Source organism: Gossypium raimondii, chromosome 2 (assembly GCF_025698545.1).
Source record: "Gossypium raimondii isolate GPD5lz chromosome 2, ASM2569854v1, whole genome shotgun sequence".
NCBI lineage: Eukaryota > Viridiplantae > Streptophyta > Magnoliopsida > Malvales > Malvaceae > Gossypium > Gossypium raimondii.
This window is the reverse complement of record NC_068566.1, coordinates 10,494,528-10,503,154: the sequence shown is the minus strand read 5'-3', so window position 1 is coordinate 10,503,154 and position 8,627 is coordinate 10,494,528. Positions and strand designations below refer to the sequence as shown.

General features: G+C 34.8%; 1 long non-coding RNA gene across 1 annotated transcript; it reads right to left on the bottom strand.

Moving 5' to 3' along the window:
* Positions 1-594: 594 nt before the first annotated feature.
* On the bottom strand, positions 595-7,717 carry LOC105788010 (uncharacterized). The gene is made up of 2 exons (XR_001131783.2): positions 7,445-7,717; positions 595-1,008 (listed from the first exon to the last, which is right to left on the bottom strand). It is a non-coding gene; the product is annotated as an uncharacterized LOC105788010 (long non-coding RNA).
* Between the last annotated feature and the right edge of the window lie 910 nt (positions 7,718-8,627).

Sequence of the window (8,627 nt, the reverse complement as noted above, 5' to 3'; positions counted from 1 at the left end):
AGCCCTCATAGAAGTATTGGAGAAAAGACTATTCTATTATCTCATGTTGTGGGCAACTTGCACACAAATTCTTAAATTGTTCCCAATAGTCGTAAAGAGACTCCACATCCTTTTACCTTATCCCAACAATCTCCCTCCTTAGCTCAGCTACGCACGATGATGGGAAAAATCTGTTGAGAAACAAACGGAAAAGATCAACCCAGGTTGTGATAGATCCAAGAGGTAGATAAAATAATTATTCCCTAGCAGAGTCTACCAGGGAAAATGGAAAGCACGTAATTTGATTTGATCCTCAGTTACACCCTAAGGTTTCATGTTCAGACAAACCATATGAAACTCTTTCAGATGTTTGTGCAAATCGATTGTGCAACCTTCCCAAAACATGCAAAGAGGCCACATTTGCACAAGATGAAAAGATTACTTTTGGAAAGACATGGACGGAAGCGACAGTCTCGTAATGCGAAGAAATGATGAATACTCGTTGAGAAGGGTTAAGTACGAGTTCTAAGCGTAATGAACTCTTTTTGAGGAATCTTGATAACCTTTGGCTAGACAAGTTTAGTTACTCATTATTTTTGGGAATAAAAACACAAGTTTGATGAAACGAAATTTTATTGAGAAAGAACAGAAACAAAAGGCTAAGAGTCTTAAGGGGAAGGAGTTTTTTTACAAAAGTGATGAGTGAATATTTATGTCACTTCATCCCCTATTTATATTACATGAAAGACCTTAGTTGGTTCCTATTTAAACTCTAGATGATAATGTTTAAGAGATATAATTTAAAATTAAATCTGAACAATGTAATAGTAATCCTAACAATAATCCTAAAAATAGAATTCAAATTTAAACAAATTTTTATGTCCATAAATCTTTTCTTTGAAAATTTTCCCTAAGTCTTCCACACTTTGTATTCACTGCACCACTTATTCCCTATTTTGCATGCTGACCTATTTTGTCTTTAAATTCACACCTTTTGCCCTCAAATTTCCTTTTGCCTTAATTTAGTCCCTACAAGAAAAAAAATCATAAACAAACTAAATTAGTAGGATTGTACTCAAAATAAATATGTAATTAAATTATAAAAGTTTTTCATTTTATAGTATTATCACCGGATTTAAAGAAAATTGGGTTAGACAACTCTCTCACCCTAAAAGAAATTTGTCCTTGTAAATTCCTTTCCCGATCAGCCTCAGAAGCGGGCTCAGAGGAACTATTTCCCTATTTCTACTCTTATATGGTTCACAAAAGTAATCACTTTTCACTTCTATAAAAACCTTCAACTTGGTTACCCTTTCATGCATTCACTTTACACATGCTCTGCCTATTTTGTGGATCCTTCAACACTAAACGAAATATGGATATCAACTCATTGTTAGGTATCTGATCTTTCCATTACTAGATACACTCCAATCCAGAAATTATTTTTGCAAATCTTAATTTGGCGGACGCTTTAAGGTGAACATCTCCTGGCTAACATCTCCTTGATTTTAATTCTGGTGGGTAATCCAAAATTCCTAAATTTTTTTGTATGCTAACCTTACCAGTTAATGGGTTAATTCCTTCTAGTCACAGGGTAGCTAAGCTTGTCCAAGATATACTTTCTCTACTACCTTGGTAGTGTACCAAAGCTACCACTCTACTTTCAAAGTTCTAATCAAAAGGTAACAAAAGCTTATCCTCCCTATTCGAAAAGGGTTGTCATTGAACGAACCTAAGACTATCTCTACTTTTCTGAAAGCTACACCCTAATGGGTAACAGTTGGCAACTATCCCCGCCCTAAGAATACTAAAGGATTCTTCCTTCTCCTGATGCCAATAGGTGTCCTACATGCATTGATGGACTTGAACGATTCCTTACCATTCATTAAATTTTCCATAACTTTTCATACACGCTTTTGGTTACAAATAAACCAGAACATTGACAGGGAAGTTCATATGTCTATAGACATTTGGCTTGGCCTACCCACTTATTATCCCTCACTTCTCTTCTTCCTATCTTTCTTTTTCTCATCTAATTACAATATTGGGTGTTGTTCCCTAGTATTCTTGTCACCGAAATTTTGATAATAAACTTTCTCTATCTCTGTCTTCATATTCACAGAGTAAAATTAAATAGACCACATAAGAAGGGTGAGGACCTTTAAATTACATGAGCATTTTCACCAAACACGGTAAAATCACCCAACCATTCAAGGAATCAAGTTACCCTACCTTAATTTTTCTTTCGGGCTGGTTCGAGAGGAGTATCGACTAGGCGATGCAAATGACTACCTCAAAACCCCTTTTTGTGCATCTCTCTTTACTACTAACCCTCTCATCTCTTAAAGTACCTTTCCCTTGGATGCGATGAGTCTTTTCCTATCTTGGAGAGGATGGCTTAACGCGGGAAAATATGTATCTCTTTTGCCTATGATTAAGCAAGGACATGGCATGAATTTGCCTCAAGAAATGGAGGAGTCTTTTTTCACGAAATCCCTATTCCTTTCTTGGATTCATCTCATAATGACTCCTACTGTAACATCATTGGGAGACCACGTCAGTACCATTCACTTCCCTTTCTTTTTCTTTAACAACTTGGTGATTCCTCTCAATTATTGACGGGGTGAGGAAAATCATTGACCTCCTTTTAAACTAGAAGTGAAGCCAAATAGGTTGATTTCAAGAGGATCACCTATTCTAGCAAACAATGTTGTATACAGCTCCCTAGATTCATAGAAGTTCATCTACCAAAGTTACATGTTTACATCTCTCTCCACATGAAGGTCTAAATTCAACCTTTGAAGGTTATAAAAAAAGGTTAGAAAATGGTACTAGCCTTTGAAAGCTTCATATTGATGAAATGGTGAGGTTGCAAAATGGGGGATTCTAAATCCTTGTGGAGTATACTGTGTATACCAAGTTCGGCATCCAAGTGTATCTTCCTCCTCATCTTTCTCGTTTTAATCCCCATTCAAACCTAACACAAGTGTCTTCCTTATTAGACTTCAAACTCCCAACTAGGTATAACCGCTGCTATAGATCCTTCTGATGCAAATCTCACAACTCAACTTATATATGCAAACATGCCAGTTTTGTCCTTGAATTCAACACTCCCACTCCTCTAGTTCCAATAAGAGGATTGCCAGAGGGGACAGAAAGAATCTAACAACTTTCTCATTTTCAAAAATCAAGCGTGATCATTTTTACTCTTTTCGAAAGACTTCGCCAAAAGGAAGTAAAGACACTTTTGAGGTGACAACATACCTAGCAAATAAAAATTCTTAATTTCCTTTGCATATTTTCTTTAATGAAATTTCTTTTCTTCATCACTTGTATTTTCAATCACTTTACTTATCATTTGCTTCTACATTTGTTTTGATTCGTCAATTTAGGCGCATACTTCTACATACAACATATAATAATTTCATAAAAGTAAGAACTCGATGACCTAGCCAAATTGAACATAATGCACATAAAAGGTACTTTTTCAATTCCTATATCTAGAGGACCGACTAAACCATGTTCTGATACCACTAAATTTGTAACATTCTCACTCGACCCGATCATCGAATCTGAGTACGGGGTGCCACAAATAGACCGAATTAGACTAAAAACAAATTTTAAATTTAATAGTTTTAAAGATAGACTCTATTAAGTAGCAATAAATATTTTTTACAACAGAAGCCTTAAATTAAAATAAAAACTATCTCCAATTTCAAACTCTAAGAAAACTATTTATTTACAATATACTTGACCTCGAAGCGAAACCTCTAAAGGTACTTTGAATTATGTTCATGACTCCTAACTAACGATGTTACTTGCTCCAACAAGGTCTGGCTTAACCCCCCTTCGAGTTCCTTATCCCTCGAATCCTGCAACATAAGCCATATATTTTATAAGTGCAAATGAACTTAGCGAGTTTCTTTGCACATATATAACTAAGTCCAATCATGCTGATGTTTTAAATAGAAAAGACCCAAACACACTACTCCCTATTTTGTTTAGGGTTTCCTACTTTATCTGAAGTGTCGGACACATATTTGACTTTCATCTTTCTTTGATGGCGAATTGATTGTTGAGCAACCATTTCCTAGTCATAGTATGACCATTCAACTAATTTGGTGGAATCCAGATGAATTATCATCCTTGCGGGTTCTCACTTTTCCTTGCTCATATCACCTTCTATTCCCCTTTTTCCTCACACTTCCTATCATGAATATCCTCTTTAGCTTTATCATGACTAGTAAAAACACCATAGTACTAACGGGTAAGCTGACATTCTACTCATAAGACCAACTAGAAAAAGCCCACGCCACACTAACGGACTTAACCGTATTTCATCCTTTCCTACTTCTATCCTACACTTGGGTTGAAATGTTGTTTAGGTTACCTACTTGTAAACAACCCTAATTGGGACACCTTGCTTTTAAAGCGCATCAAATCTATCTACATTGGATCATTTTAGCATATCGTTTCAAGTAAACTATTAACCATTCGAGTTCATATTCTTCCTTATACAATGCTTTCTTATGGAACTAGCACCATAGTGGATACTTTCACACTAGGATTTCCCTCAAAGAAGAATAGTCTTGACAAATATATCTTTCACTTGAATTAACCTTTTTGGTACCTCTTCCTGACAATAGGTTCTAATTAGCCCCTATTTACCGATAGACTATCCATAGTACTTATAATCAAACCCCTAACATACAGAGTTCCATTGGGCCCCTTCTAGGGGTTCTAAATACGGTTCGTGGATAAAATCCTCTTTCATTTGCCTATATATTAGGCATTATTGACACGTCATTTGCCTAAATATTTGACAATGGGTTCTAATTAGCCCCTCTTTATTGACACGTCATCTACATAACTGATTTTAGTTGGGTTACCGACCTACACCCTACCAGCTTTCCTGTACATATCTTTGGCAAACTTTGTCCATTTTTGTTACCTTTAACCCTTCTTGGCAGATTCCTCAGTTCCGTTGGCTAACTATCGCTTATCAACACTTGTATTTTTTTCTCATTTACATGATTTTACAAGATCATCTTGGCAGACTACCTCGCGTTTAATGTCTTGACGAACTCCATATGTTGCCGTAGCTAAGCTATAGTCTTACTCATTAGGTCCTATGTTTAATGTCCTGGTGGACTGCCCCATTTTTAATCTCGACAAACTCTCTATGCTTCTAAAGTCAAGCTATGGTCTTACACAACATACCCCATGTTTAATTTCTTGGCAGCCTCCATTGGTCATCATAACCAAGCCATGGTCTTACACCTTAAACTTCTATGAGGTGTTTCCCAGAAGGAACTTACTGTCGTCGCAATGTCACCGCGTAAAGCCTGCTAATCGTCATTGTGATGTTGTTCTATGAAACCTAATAATTTTCTTCATGGCACCGCTTTAGCGAGCTAATCAATATCATTTCATTTTTAACCTTAATGTTTGAACACCGAAGTACCCCTTCTGCAAAGCCTCAAGCTTCATACATCACGATTTTCTCCCAACATCAGATTGCAAAATCTAATAAAAATTTCATTTCCTTAACTATCTGCCCATACCTCCATTTCTTCCTTTCCAGCATTGATGCTCGAACACAACAGTGTCCTCTTCGCAAGGCCTGGAGCTTCGCACGTTGTTTGCACTTGGCAACACCAGATGGCGAAATAAAGAAACACCATTTCCCAAATCGTAGCTTCATATAACCCGTGAATAATCTCCCCTCTGTACCCCACCGTTTTAAACATGCAATACATGCATTTCATTTACATACTATTATGGAGTATGCTATCCTTTTAAGACATGGAATCATACTATTTCACGTATGCCAACTTATTTATGCATACTTATATACCTACCTAACTTTATGCATACAAAGCATTCTCAAACAATAGTGATAATACATTGTCACTGAACTCAACAATAGTTAAGGCTAGTTATACAACATCCCAGAAATGGAGTATAGAAACTCACCTGATGTTTCTTTGCTTCCTATGCTTAGCTTTTTTGAATGCTAGATCTTCCATTCTCTTGGAAACTAAGCATTATGGCCAAACTCATGAGTTAAACTTAGTATTTTTAACTTAAAACTCAGTTTTTCAGAAACATGCAAAACCCCTCAAAAGTTTTCTGAAAATTCTTAACTTCATTTTCTAAATCTTACGTATACCAAAGGACTATGAACCTTACTAGCTTACTAGATTCTCTAACTTTTCGACCCAAATCTTATGATCACCGCTCCATGCAGAACTTCCTATACTACCTCTTCTTTGGGAAAAACCAAAGAAGAAGATGAAGAAGAAAAGAAAGTAAGCAAATTTGAGAAGAGTTAACCCTAGGAAATCATTTTTTAGCTATTTTTAGCCATTCACGCATGGTCTTCAATCGTATAAAAACCCTCCATTAATAATTATTTCGTCTCCCACTAAGGAATTAGTTGGCTTTAATCCAACCGAACTAGAATTGGACCTCAAACATGTCTAAATCAATCACTATTTTTTTAGTAAAAGCTGCCAAATTACGGCTTCTTTCACTTTAACCCCCAATTATTCCTAATTTTTGGGCTTAAAGAAAATCGGGTGTGATAAAAAAAATTGGATCTCGTCCCTAAACTAAAAATTACAATCTGGAGAATTTCCATGAATTTTCTGCCTACTCTGAATAGCCTACATTATAAGAGATTACTTGGAACCATAATGTGCCCCAGATGTACAAGTGAAGTGGAAATACAAAGTATGTATTTCGTGATTGCGCAGTAACAAAGGAAATTCGGCAGAAATTGGATTTTGCTTGGCCACCATTGGTAACAAATTCAAAGTGCATAGAGTAGCTAACCTAGATTTTTTTAAAACAATTCAACTAATCAATGTCGCCTCTTTTGCTGTACGTTGTGGGTAATTTGGACAGAAAGAAATAAGTTGCTGCATGAAGGAAAACGAACACAATGATGAATAATAGCATATTTCATTACGAGCTATATACGAGAACTGGATAGGATAGGGAAAAGTTACCTAGCAGAGGACAGGAGATTGAGCGATGGAGATTACTAGAGGTGTCGAATCTCAAAATTAATTTCGATGTTGCCTTTAACAAACAAGAAAACACATCTTGTTCAAGGATTATGATAAGGGATTCAAATGGAGGGGTTCTAGGATCTAAAACGGTGCTAAACAGGAACGTACCATCCGCGTTTGCGACGGAAGCTCTCGCATGGGTTCAGGTGGTTCAAATGGGTTTGGAAATATATCTATCAACGGTGGAGGTTGAAGGTGATTCATTGTCAGTAATCAATAAGAGTCAAAGTAATGGGGTGGACAAATCAGAAATATGTGAATCCATAAAGGATATATAACAGTAGAAAAGGGGTTTTCAAATATGCTGGTTTAAACACACCCCGAGAATGGCAAACATGGTGGCACATGCAGTAGCTACAGAAGGATTAAAGAGAGGGGAACATATTTACCAGAGAAGAGGAGTGCTCGAATATGTCGCGGTTTCACTGGAAAATGACCGGAGATGGATAAGATCGCTGAACTGAGCTGCTTTTAGAGAATTGGTTTCAAATCGGATGGAGACGATGGAGAAGATGGAGAGATCAGAAAAGGCAAGAACTATAACCGACTAAAGTTGGGATTGGTGGCCTAGAAGCTTCTTGAACACAACAGTTCGGATTTGGGTGGACTTTTGTTTTTTTTGTTTTTTTGTTTTATTCTTTATTTCATTCTTTAGTTGTAGCCGGTGTTGGACCCAATGAAGTAGGCTTGGGCTTTCATCTATTTATTAATAAAATCCAGTCTGATTATTTAAAATAATAATAATTTAAAAGTAGATGCATTAACCTTGTGCATTCGATATTTCATTCCATTACTAGCTAAAAATAGGGAAAAATGAATTTTATTACTATTTTCATTCGAACTTTAATTGTGGTTTGAAGTTCTTTATCGTGGTAATATTTGAATTATAGAATTAATATATTTTAATTATGGATATTACTATAATTACATGGAATAAAAATACATTATCTAATTAATTAAAAATATATAAACTCATATGTAATTCATGTCACTTTAAAAATTAATAATTTTAAAACATACAGAAAAGAGAGAAAATTCTATTTTCAGAATAAAAGTAAACTTATCACATTAAAAACATTTTCTGAAGTAAATATTAAATTATTTATTTTAAGATACATAATTTACATGAATATAATCATGCGAATTTTACTTATTGTTAAAATATTATTACTTTGGTTATATTTTTAATTTATCCAAAACATTTTCTATACTTCAACCTAAATAATTAGTTATCTTTTATTTATTTTATTACTTTTTTATTGAAAAACTGTTGAGATGACACATGAATTCAATGAAACTAAAATTGATACAACTTCATTTATTTATTATACTGGATAATATCACACTTATAATGAGTAAAATGAATTTATAAAATATTTATGAAAAAATATTTATTTTTAAACTAATAGGCTTTTTCCAAAAGAGTAGTAGTTTTTTCTTGAAGAGAAAAAGCAGTTTCGTTTACAAATATATATATACATATATTTGGAATTGTTTAGTTTTTTATTTGAGAAAATATTTGGTACATTTGTAAGAGAGTTTTAGATTCCACAAGTAAAGTTAAGGGGTTAA